We start from the raw sequence: 12,100 nt of genomic DNA, 5'->3' as shown, positions 1-12,100 counted from the left end.
TGAGGTTCAATGGCTCAGTCTTATCTGACTATTTGCAACCCCATGGACTCCAGGACACCAGGCTTCTCTCTTCCTCACCATCTCCCAGAGTTTGCTGAAATTCATGTAAATCAAGTCGGTAAAGCCATTCAACCATCTCATCCTCTGTTGTCCCCTTCTCCTGAATTCAATCTTTCCCAACGTCAGGGACTTTTCTTTTTTTTTTCTCATTAAACTTTTTTAATGGGTCTCAAATTCTGTGACAGGTTTTTGGTCAAGTTGTTTTCATTAAAAAGTACTGATTTTAAAAATAACTTAAACTGCCACACACAAAACATATGGTCCACAAAAACATTCTCCTTTCCTTCTGAAGGTTTTACGATGCATTGTTATCATTAATCAGTCTTTTACTCTTAAACTTAAATGGCCAATTGAGACAAACAGTTCTGAGACCGTTCTTCCACCACTGATTAAGACTGGGGTGGCAGGTATTGGGGATAATACTCATTTAGCCTTCTGAGCTTTCTGGGCAGACTTGGTGACCTTGCCAGCTTCAGCTGCCTTCTTGTCCACTGCTTTGATGACACCCACAGCGACTGTCTGTCTCATGTCATGCACAGCAAAACGGCCCAGGGGAGGATAATCAGAGAAGCTCTCGACACACACGAGCTTGCCAGGAACCATATCAACGATGGCAGTATCACCAGATTTCAAGAAATCAGGGCCATCTTCCAGCTTTTTCCCAAAACGACGATCAATCTTCTCCTTCAGCTCAGCAAATTTGCAAGCAATGTGAGCTGTGTGACAATCCAGCACAGGTGCATATCCAGCACTGATTTGGCCTGGATGGTTCAAAATAATCACCTGAGCTGTGAAGCCAGCAGCTTCCATAGGTGGGTCATTTTTGCTGTCACCAGCCACACTGCCATGGTGGACATCTTCCATAGACACGTTCTCGACATTAAAGCCCACCTTGTCCCCAGGAAGGGCTTCACTCAATGCTTCATGGTGCATTTCTACAGACTTCACTTCAGTTGTTACATTGACGGGAGCAAAGATGACCACCATGCCAGGTTTGAGAACACCAGTCTCCACACGACCCACAGGGACAGTACCAATACCACCAATTTTATAGACATCCTGGAGAGGCAAACGCAAGGGTTTGTCAGTTGGGCGAGTTGGTGGCAGGATGCAATCCAGAGCTTCAAGCAGGGGGGTTCCACTGGCATTGCCGTCCTTACGGGGACTTTCCATCCCTTGAACCATGGCATGTTAGCACTTGGCTCCAGCATGTTGTCACCATTCCAGCCAGAAATTGGCACAAATGCTACTGTGTTGGGGTTGTAGCCAATTTTCTTAATGTAGGTGCTGACTTCCTTAACAATTTCCTCATATCTCTTCTGGCTATAGGGTGGCTCAGTGGAATCCATTTTGTTAACGCCATCAATAGTTGTTTCACACCCAGGGTGGAAGCCAGAAGGGCATGCTCACGGGTCTGCCCGTTCTTGGAGATGCCGGCTTCAAATTTACCAACACCAGCAGCAACAATCAGGACAGCACAGTCAGCCTGGGATGTGCCTGTAATCATGTTTTTGATGAAGTCTCTGTGTCCTGGGGCATCAATGATGGTAACATAGTACTTGCTGGTCTCAAATTTCCACCAGGAGATATCAATGGTGATACCACGCTCACATTCAGCTTGAAGTTTGCCCAAGACCCAGGCATATTTGAAGGAGCCCTTTCCCAGCTCAGCAGCCTCCTTCTCGAACTTCTCAATTGTTCTCTTGTCGATCCCGCCACATTTGTAGATCAGATGGCCAGTCGTGGTAGACCTCCCTGAATCTATGTGCCCAATGACAACGATGTTGATGTGGGTCTTCTCCTTTCCCATTTTGGCTTAGGTTTAATGGTGGTTTTCACGACACCTGTGTCCTGGTGGCAAACCCATTGCGAAAAAGCAGGACTTTTCTAATTAGTCAATTCTTTGCATAAGGTGACCAAAGTATTGAAGCTTCAGCTTCAGCATCAGTTCTTCCAGTGAAGATTCAGGACTGATTTCCTTTAGGATGGACTGGTTGGATCTCCTTGCAGTCCAAGGGACTCTCAAGAGTCTTCTCCAATACCACAGTTCAAAAGCATCAATTCTTTGGCACTCAGCTTTCTTTATGGTCCAACTCTCACATCCATACATGACTACTGGAAAAACCATAGCCTTGACTAGACAGACCACTGTTGGCAAAGTAGTATCTCTGCTTTTTAATATGCTGTCTAGGTTGGTCATAGATTTTCTTCCAAGAAGCAAGCATCTTTTAATTTCATGGCTGCAATCACCATCTGCAGTGATTTTGGAGCCCAAGAAAATAAAGTCTGTCACTGTTTCCATTGTTTCTCATCTATTTGCCATGAGGGGATGGGACTGGATGCCATGATCTTAGTTTTCTGAATGTTGAGTTTTAAGCCAACTTTTTCACCTGCCCCTTTCACTTTTATCAAGAGGCTGTTTAGTTCTTCTTCACTTTATGCCATAAGGGTGGTGTCATCTGCATATCTGAGGTTATTGATATTTCTCCCAGCAATCTTGATTCCAGCTTGTGCTTCTTCCAGTCCAGCATTTCTCATGATGTACCCTGTATATAAGTTAAATAAGCAGGGTGACAATATATAGCCTTGATGTACTCCTTTCCTTATTTGGAACCAGTCTTTTGTTTCATGTCCAGTTCTAACAGCTGCTTCTTGATCTGCATACAGTTTTCTCAAGAGGCAGATCAGATGGTCTGGTATTCCCATCTCTTTCAGAATTTTCCACAATTTATTGTGATCCACAGAGTCAAAGGCTTTGGCATAGTCAACAAAGCAGAAATAGATGTTTCTTTGGAACTCTCTTGCTTTTTCGATGATCCAGCAGATGTTGGCAATTTGGTTCCTGGTCTCTGGTTGTTGGTCTCTGGTTCCTCTGCCTTTTCTAAAACCAGCTTGAACATCTGGAAGTTCATGGTTCATGTATTGTTGAAGCCTGGCTTGGAGAATTTTGAGCATTACTTTGCTACTTTGTGAGATGAGTGCAATTGTGCAGTAGTTTGAGCGTTCTTTGGCATTGCCTTTCTTTGTGATTGGAATGAAAACTGACCTTTTCCAGTCCCGTGACCACTGTTGAGTTTTCCAAATTTGCTGGCATATTGAGTGCAGCACTTTCACAGCATCATCTTTCAGGATTTGGAATAGCTCCACTGGAATTCCATCACGTCCACTAGCTTTGTTCGTAGTGATGCTTCCTAAGGCCCACTTGACTTTGCAAAGAAGTCTGGCTCTAGGTGAGTGATCACACCATCATGATTATCTGGGTCGTGAAGATCTTTTTTCTATAGTTCTTCTGTGTATTCTTAGCACCTCTTCTTAATATCTTCTGCTTCTGTTAGCGCCATACCATTTCTGTACTTTTTTGTGCTCATCTTTACATGAAATGTTCCCTTGGTATCTCTCATTTTCTTGAAGTGATCTCTAGTCTTTCCCATTCTATTGTTTTCCTCTATTTCTTTGCATTGATCACTGAGGAAGGCTCTCTTCTCTCTCCTTGCTATTTTTTGGAACTCTGCATTCAAATGGGTATATAGTTCCTTTTGTCCTTTGCCTTTCACTTCTTTTCTTTTCACAGCTATTTGTAGGCCTCCTCAGACAACCATTTTTCTTTTTTGCCTTTCTTTTTCTTATGGATGGTCTTGATCACTGCCTCCTGTACAATGCCACAAACCTCTGTCCATAGTTCTTTAGGCACACTCTGTCTATCAGATCTAATCCCTTGAATCTATTTCTCACTTCCACTGTATAATCATTAAGGGATTTGGTTTAGGTCATACCTGAATTGGTCCAGTGGTTTTCCCTAATTTCTTCATTTAAGTCTGAATTTTGCAATAAGCAGTTCATGATCTGAGCCAAGTCAGCTTCCAGTCTTGTTTTTTCTGACTGTACAGCTTCTCCATCTTTGGCTGCAAATGATATAATCAACCTGATTTTGGTATTGACCATCTGATGATGTCCATGTGTAGAGTCATCTCTTGTGTTGTTGGAAGAGGTGTTTGCTATGTGCAGTGTGTTCTCTTGGCAAAACTCTGTTACCCTTTGCCCTGATTCATTCTGTACTCCAAGGTCAAACTTGCTAGTTTCTCCAGGTATCTCTTGACTTCCTACTTTTGTACTCCAGTGCCCTAGGATGAACAGGACATCTTTTTTGGTGTTAGTTCTAGAAGGTCTTCTAGTTCTTCATAGAACCTTTCAACTTCAGTTTCTTCGGCATTAGTAGTTGGGGCATAGACTTGGATTACTGTGATACTGAATGGTCTGCCTTGGAATCAAACAGAGATCATTCTGTCGTTTTGGAGATTGCACCGAAGTATTGCATTTCAGACTCTTTTGCTGACTATGATGGCTACTCCTTTTCTTCTAAAGGCTTCTTGCCCACAGAGGTAGATATAATGGTCATCTGAATTAAACTCACCCATTCCACTCCATTTTAGTTCACTGATACCTAAAGTGTCAATGTTCACTCTTGCCATCTCCTGTTCGACCACCTCCAACTTACCTTGACTCATGGACCTAACATTCCAGGTTCCTCCGCAATATTGTTCTTTACAGCATCAGACTTTACTTCCATCTTCAGTCACATCCACAACTGGGCTCTGTTCTTGCTTTGACTCAGCCCCTTCCTTCTTTCTGGAGCTATTTCTCCACTCTTCTCCAGTAGCATATTGGGCACCTACTGTCCTGGGGAGTTCATCTTTCCATTTGATAACTTTTTGCCTTTTCATACTGTCCACAGTGTTCTTAAAGAAAGAATACTTAAATGGTTTGCCATTCCCTTCTCCAGTGGACCACATTTTGTCAGAACTCTCCACCATGACCCATCCATCTTGGGTGGCCTTATACAGTGAGGCTCATGGTTTCATTGAGTTAGACAAGGCTGTGATCCAAGTGATCAGTTTGGTTAATTTTCTGTAACTGCGGTTTCCATTCATCTGCCCTTTGATGGATAAGTATAAGAGACTTGTGGAAGCTTCCTGATAGGAGGTACTGGCTGTGGGGGAATCTGGGTCTTGCTCTGATGAGCAGGGCCATGCTCAATAAATCTTTAATCCAATTTTCTGTTGATGGGTGGGGCTGTGTTCCCTTCTTGTAGTTTGGCCTCAGGCCAAACTATGGTAGAGGTAATGGTGGTAATGGCAGCTCCTTCGAAAGGACTTAGACCAGGACTGTTGTATTAAGTACCCCTGACCCCACAGTATCCCACTGTTGACCCACACCTCTGCCACAGACTCCTGGATGCTCACAGGCAAGTCTGGCTCAGTCTCTTGTGGGGTCACTGCTCCTTTCTCCTGGGTCCTGGTGCACACAAGGTTTTGTTTGTGCTCTCCAAGATTCTGCTTCCCCAGTCCTGCACGTGGAGAAGGCAATGGCATCCCACTCCAGTACTCTTGCCTGGAGAATCCCACGGATGGAGGAGCCTGTTGGGTTGCTGTCTATGGGGTCGCACAGAGTCGGACTCGACTTAGCAGCAGCAGCAGCAGTCCTGTAGGACTTCTGTAATCAAATCCCATTGGCCTTCAAAGTCAAATTCCCTGGGGGTTCTCAGTCCCTTTGCCAGATCCCCAGGTTGGGAAATCTGTTGTGGGCCCTAGAACTTTCACAACAGTGTGAGAACTTCTCTGGTACAATTGTTCTTCAGTTTGTGGGTCATCTGCTTGGTCACTCTAAAGTGGGGCTAATGGCAACCTCCTCCAGGAGGACTTAGGCCACACGCCACACCTCCCAGGTCTGCTGCAGCCAGAGCCCCTGTCCCTGTGGCAGGCCACTGCTGACCTGTGCCTCCACAGGAGACACTCAAAGGCAGGTCTGGCTCAGTCTCTTAGGGGGTCCCTGGGTCCTGGTGCATACAAGGTTTTGTTGAGCCCTCCAAGTGTCTCTGGTGTGTATGGGGTTTGACTGGATACCTGATTTCACCCCTCCCACAGTCTTGTTGGGGCTTCTCCTTTCTCCCTGGATGAATGTCTGAGCACTAAAGCAAGGTTTACTTTGCATGTGAGGCTTCAGATTATGCAGTTTGGAAAGCTGTAGCCAGCATCCTCATTGGAGAGGGATTTTTTTTTTTTTTCTTTAGAAGACAATATGTTTTCAAAGGCTTCTGAGCACTAATACATTCCATTCATTTAATAAACATTAAATTTGCACTTATTATAATCCAGTCAGGACTCTAGACACTGGTGATACACAGACATGAACTTAACAGACAAGAATTTGTTTTTGTGAGAGAAAATTTTATAGTTATTCCTAGTATGAGATACAAGGCTTATAAGTCTTACATAAATATTAAATTTATTAGCCAGTCCTTGGACAGCTTTATTATAAGTGGTCAAAAATACATTAGTCAGATTCATAACTTTTAAAATCATTGTTTCATTCATAAACTGCTGCAGATAAAGGGAATTTAAGTAATATTTCATCCGTATCATTTGATGGAGGATGATTAAGAGATCACTGAGATGAAAACTCGACACAAAAGCCAGGTTACCATGTCCAAAATCATGCTGTGGTCTCCTTGGCTTCTCTTCTATTATCCCAGAGCTTTCTTTCCTTTCAATTTTAATTGATTTTGTTATACATGGATCTAGTCTTTATGTGCACTATGCGAAAATGCTTGTTTCCTCATTCCATTCACTATTGTTATATTATACCTCTTAAATGCTTTTATTTTTGTAAACTACCCAAGAAGACATAAATATAGCTTCATTATAGCATGCCTCTCTATTTTCACGGGGTCATACATTTACATTTATGCAGCCATCAAAGGTTTGCTCTCAGAGGAAGGAGCCATAGACACAGTTTTGATGTCACCTCCCCTCCCCAAAATACTTCACAACTCATAGTTCAGGGAGGGAAAATGTTAGATTTTTTTTGGTCTACTATCTCTCAACATACATCTCTCTTCAACCTGAGTAGTGCTTCTCCTTGTCCAATTTTGCTTGATATTAATACTGTTACTGCTGCTTTGTTAACACCTTTGTCTGCTACATCTTTTTCCATATGTTTTCTACTCTTCAGTATCATTTTGCTTTAAGCATATATCTTACATAAAACATGTATAGCTGTATTTTAAAAATCACATTGATCCTCTTCCTTTTAGTAGGAAATAAAATCATCTTAATTTATCATATTTATCATAATACTGGACTTATTTCTTATATCTTAAATTTTTTACTTAGCAAATTTTCTTGTTTTTTCATTTTCCCCCTATTTAATTCTTTTGGATTGATAGCAATTTTCACTGTAATAGTTTTTATTTAGATATCCTTAAATTATTGGTGTTCACCAATTTTATCACATGTACTTAAATAAAGCTTTAAATCTATCAATATCTATAGTTAATTAGTGTTTGTACTCTTTCCCAAACCAAGACAAGAATTTTAATGTGTCATCCATGCTCCTCTGTCTTGATACTCATGTATCATTATTTTCCATATTCATTTTCAAATTATTGTACATCATTCTTCAATAATTAGACTTGACTATTAGTCTCAACTTAATCTAACTCTCATTAGTCTCAACTTAATCTAACTCTCAGTATCAGTTTCTGTGTTGATTTCCTTTCTTAGATTTGCTTAATTCTGTTCAAGTACCTCTTTTAACAGAGAATGGTCTAACATTGACCCATCTGGCTGTCACATTTGAATGCTGGTTTTACTAGACCTAGAAACTTAAGGTCAAGGATTTTTATCTTAGTTCCTGAGGCAGGGATTGAACCCGGACCCTGGAAGTGAAAAGCACCAAATCCTAACCACTGGAGCACCAGGAATTCCCGAGGTTGAGTATCGCTTTTCCTCAGTGAACACTGACGATAACTTGTACACAGAATGCGGGTATCCATTGTCGCCTGTGAGATGTCTACTGGTAAAATGGCACCCCACTCTAGTACTCTCGCCTGGAGAATTCCATGGACAGAGGAGCCTGGTGGGCTACAGTCCACGGGGTCGCAAAGAGTTGGACACGACTAAGACAGTAACACATACAAGAGAATCTGCTTTTCTTTCTGGAAGTTTCTTTGGAGATTTTTCCTTTTATCATTGGAGTTCTGAAATTTTACCAGTGCATGTCTAGATATGGGTCTTTCTCACTCAGCTTACTTGGAACTCTGTTCCCTTTCCATACAAGGACCAGCCCTTTAACTGAGCATACTCAGCAATTCTCTCTTAAGCCAACTTCCCCTTTTCTTGGTTTCTGTCCATATCTGGTGTGGAGGTTTGAAGGTGCTGCAAGCTGCCCTTTGCTTGCATTCCAGCCTCTCTGTATCCCTTAAGAGCATCCTCTGAGAAAACTGAATCCTGACTTCTGACTATTAAAGTTAAGTGCAAACCATATTACTTTCCATGTCATTCTCTGAAGAATTCTCTCTCCTACTTACATAAACCTTTCAAAAGAGTGTCCTCTGATTCTCCACTCTCCCCTCGTCCAATAATGTCAGGCAATCTGACTTCAAGCCTCCTTCCCTGAATGAAACCGCTTTCTGGAAAGGCAATTGCCTCAGAAACTGTCACATTCATCTTGATTCCTCCAGCATTTGACACCCTCCCACTCTGCCCCATCCCACAACTTTTCCTAAAATGTTCATCCCCCTTGGTTTGCAAAGCTGACAATTTGATTTTATTCCTCCTCCTGACTGCTTTGTTTCCTTCACTGCCTTAGTGAATCTTCATCCTCTAAAGCTAAGTCTTCCCCTCAACATTCTCTCCTTGAGAAATTCCACCCATTCCTACAGACTCTGGTATCACTTTTGGAAAAACAACCATCAGTCTCCCACTCCTGTAGGCTGATCTACATCTTGAGGCCACCCACACTATAGTGCCTCCTAGTTATAGTGATACAGTTAGGATATATGAAAACAAGCTTATTACCACCTTGGTGAGAGCTGGTCCTAGACATGCATTCCAAATTTATTTTTAAATAAACGTATGGTGCTCAGGATAAATCATTCATGAATAAATAAAGAGCAAAATAAAATAAAAGTTGACTAGAAATAATGCAGAAAATTTTCTTAGAGTTATCAAAAATTTCTTGATGAACCAGTTTGATTACGTAAAGATAAGCCCTAAGGTGAAATCTGGAAAACTGACAGTGATAAAAGAGAGAGATTAGTTTGCATATTAACAAGTAATAATTTGAACTTTACTGAGGCTCCCAGGGAGACAAGGTGAGGCTTCCTGAGTAAAACAGAGGAAGGAGGTGAGGTTAAAAAGAGGATTAAGGAGTAAGGGGAGAACCATCCAGAAAATGCTTGAAAACTGAGACCGCAGGAGGAAACTGTGAGATTCCACATGGAAATAATATCAGAAGCAATTTTAATAACAGTGATATTTAAGTATAAAGGTATATACTGTGAAATAAAATCCTTCTACACTACAACTAACTTTTATTAAAAGCATATACCTTATATTTGTAATATTTAAAAAGAGGTGTTACAGAAATTAAAGATTGATTTCACACTGAGGTTGGCAAGGGGCAGAATAAAGAACAGCCCCACCTACAAAATACAAAGCAATGGCCTAAATACATCTAAGATTGAACAGGCAGGAACACACATAACCCCTCCCTCAAAACATCCCTCGGGATATCGAGAGTATAATAAATTTATAGCTGCAAATTAGGCAGAAGATCAAGCCACGTGTTTGCTTAAAAATTACACTGAAGCTAGCATTTGAAAGGATGGAGAATTTGGAAACATATTGATGGTAACTTTAGGATTACAACCTGACATTCTTATATTGGGCTCTTATATATGGCTCATGCTATAATATCCATTATACACAGTCTCTCAGCTGATTTTGTACTTTCTGTACCAAATGCAAACACCACCCTGATATAGAAGGGAATCTAAAGTTGTTTACTAGTCATTGCTGGGTTCTACTGAACTGGTGGCTAAGTGGCCAAGTGGCCAAGGATTGGCAAAGGGAATTAAGGATGGCATCTCTTATGTGCTAAATTCTTTCTGATTTTGGTTTTGGGCTTTTTCTTCTTCCCTGACCCCAACCTTCACAGAGCACAATAGTTCTGATTAGCTAATTATTGCAAACTGCTCCAACAAGACTTAAGTGGGAGATGTAATTAAAATTTTGCTTCTCAGAAGGAAAAACAATGTCATCTTAGTGCTGTAGCTTTAAGTTTTTAAATGTTTTCCAATTAGTTATAATATCTCTTCAAATCTATGTATTATATAAGTTATTATTCCTTTGCCAGAAGTCTATATCAGGATATGTCTTCTAGGCTGGCATACACCTGGCGTAACAAGTTATTTTAAAGTGAATATACTGGGGTTTTTGATGACTAAAGTCTGATGAGTCAACATTGTAAAATAGCTGTGCCAAATCTCAATTTAAACTTTTGTTGCATTTTTTAAAGTATAGAATTCAGAACTTTTGGTCCACTTTATATTCAGATGTGGCCATTAGTGTTTTTAAAAGGGAAATACTGGTAAAGTATAATATGTGGAAAGAATAGTGCTCAGAGTGTCAAAAAACAGTGAGAATTTTCTCAAAAATTATAGTCTCATTTTGGAAATAAATTTTGAGTGCCTAATGGATAAGGTGCTTTAGAGAAGAGAAACCATCTAACTTCACTATAGAACTATAGGGCTCCAAATGTGATAAAAATAGATTCTTATAATAATTAAAAAAAAAACTGTGTATACTTAACTTGGGAAAAAATTCAGGAAGAAACAGTGATTTTCTTTGAATATTTGTAAATCCATGTGCAGAAGGATTAAAAATAAGTGAACAAATAAGAAAGAATACAGGGGAAAGGGTCAAATCCATAGGAAGAATTTTCTGACAACTCAGAGTCCATAAAAAGGAGTGAGTGTCCACATGAAGTACCAAAGTGTTGACTAGCAGAGGAGCTTAACTAGTGGTGTGACTAGTCAGTTCTCTACAGGAATGTATCTCTGATTCCTAGAATCTATGATTCTCCCCATTCCGCAACAAGATGCCCATCAGCAGATGAATGGATAAGAAAGCTGTGGTACATATACACAATGGAGTATTACTCAGCCATTAAAAAGAATACATTTGAATCAGTTCTAATGAGGTGGATGAAACTAGAGCCTATTATACAGAGTGAAGTAAGCCAGAAGGAAAAATACCAATACAGTATACTAACGCATATATATGGAATTTAGAAAGATGGTAACGATAACCCTGTATACGAGACAGCAAAAGAGACACTGATGTATAGAACAGTCTTATGGACTCTGTGGGAGAGGGAGAGGGTAGGAAGATTTGGGAGAATGGCATTGAAACATGTGAAACGTCATGTATTCTGTCGATTTTTCAACTGTCCTGTGTCCATCCAAACCATGTTCCAAACTTGTCAAGGTCTCTTGAGCGCCACCATCACCACACAGGTACACATCCGACTAGCTTCTCGCACTGGGACCATTGCAATGACTGTCTAACTGCCTCTTCTCCACCGCCACTTCTGCTCACCATGCAGTCTCCTCATGGCAGAAAGGCAGACCTTTTAAAAGGTAAAACAGATAATGTAAACCTCCTCTCTAAATTCATTTCATATCTTTCCAACTCTTAGAATAATATCTAAACTCCTTACTCTGGGTCTTACTAATAGGCCTGTGTAATCTGCCCAGCCTACATCTCAAAAAACCTTCTCACATTCTTCTCCCTATGATTAACCATGTTCCAGCCATATTGACCTTTTATTGCCTAAAACATATACTGATTTCTTTAATTGGGAAACTTTTCTGATCTTTTCATGGTTGTTTCATTCTTGTCATTCTTCAGTTCAGTTCAGTCACTCAGTCGTGTCCAACTCTTTGCAAACCCATGGACTGCAGCATGCCAGGCTTCCCTGTCCATCACAAACTCCGAGAGCTTGTTCAAACTCATGTCCATGGAGTCGATGATGCCACTCAACCATCTCATCCTCTGTCACCCTCTTCTCCTCCTGCCTTCAACCTTTTCCAGCATCAGGATCTTTTTCAGTGAGTCAGTTCTTCACATCAGGTGGCCAAAGTTTTGGAGTTTCAGCTTTAGCATCAGTCCTTCCAATGAATATTCAGGACTGATTTCCT

The 12,100-nt window shown here is 40.8% G+C and overlaps 1 protein-coding gene and 1 pseudogene across 3 annotated transcripts in view; both read right to left on the bottom strand.

Annotated features, from left to right (window-relative positions):
- The window catches only part of ADGRB3 (adhesion G protein-coupled receptor B3), a 918,859-nt gene that overhangs the window by 553,580 nt on the left and 353,179 nt on the right, over window positions 1–12,100 (bottom strand). The window lies entirely within an intron of this gene.
- Window positions 295–1,946, bottom strand: LOC113898054 (annotated as a pseudogene).

Source organism: Bos indicus x Bos taurus, chromosome 9, assembly GCF_003369695.1.
Source record: "Bos indicus x Bos taurus breed Angus x Brahman F1 hybrid chromosome 9, Bos_hybrid_MaternalHap_v2.0, whole genome shotgun sequence".
Lineage (NCBI taxonomy): Eukaryota > Metazoa > Chordata > Mammalia > Artiodactyla > Bovidae > Bos > Bos indicus x Bos taurus.
Note: the sequence above shows the minus strand (reverse complement) of the source record. Positions and strands in the feature narration are given on the sequence as shown.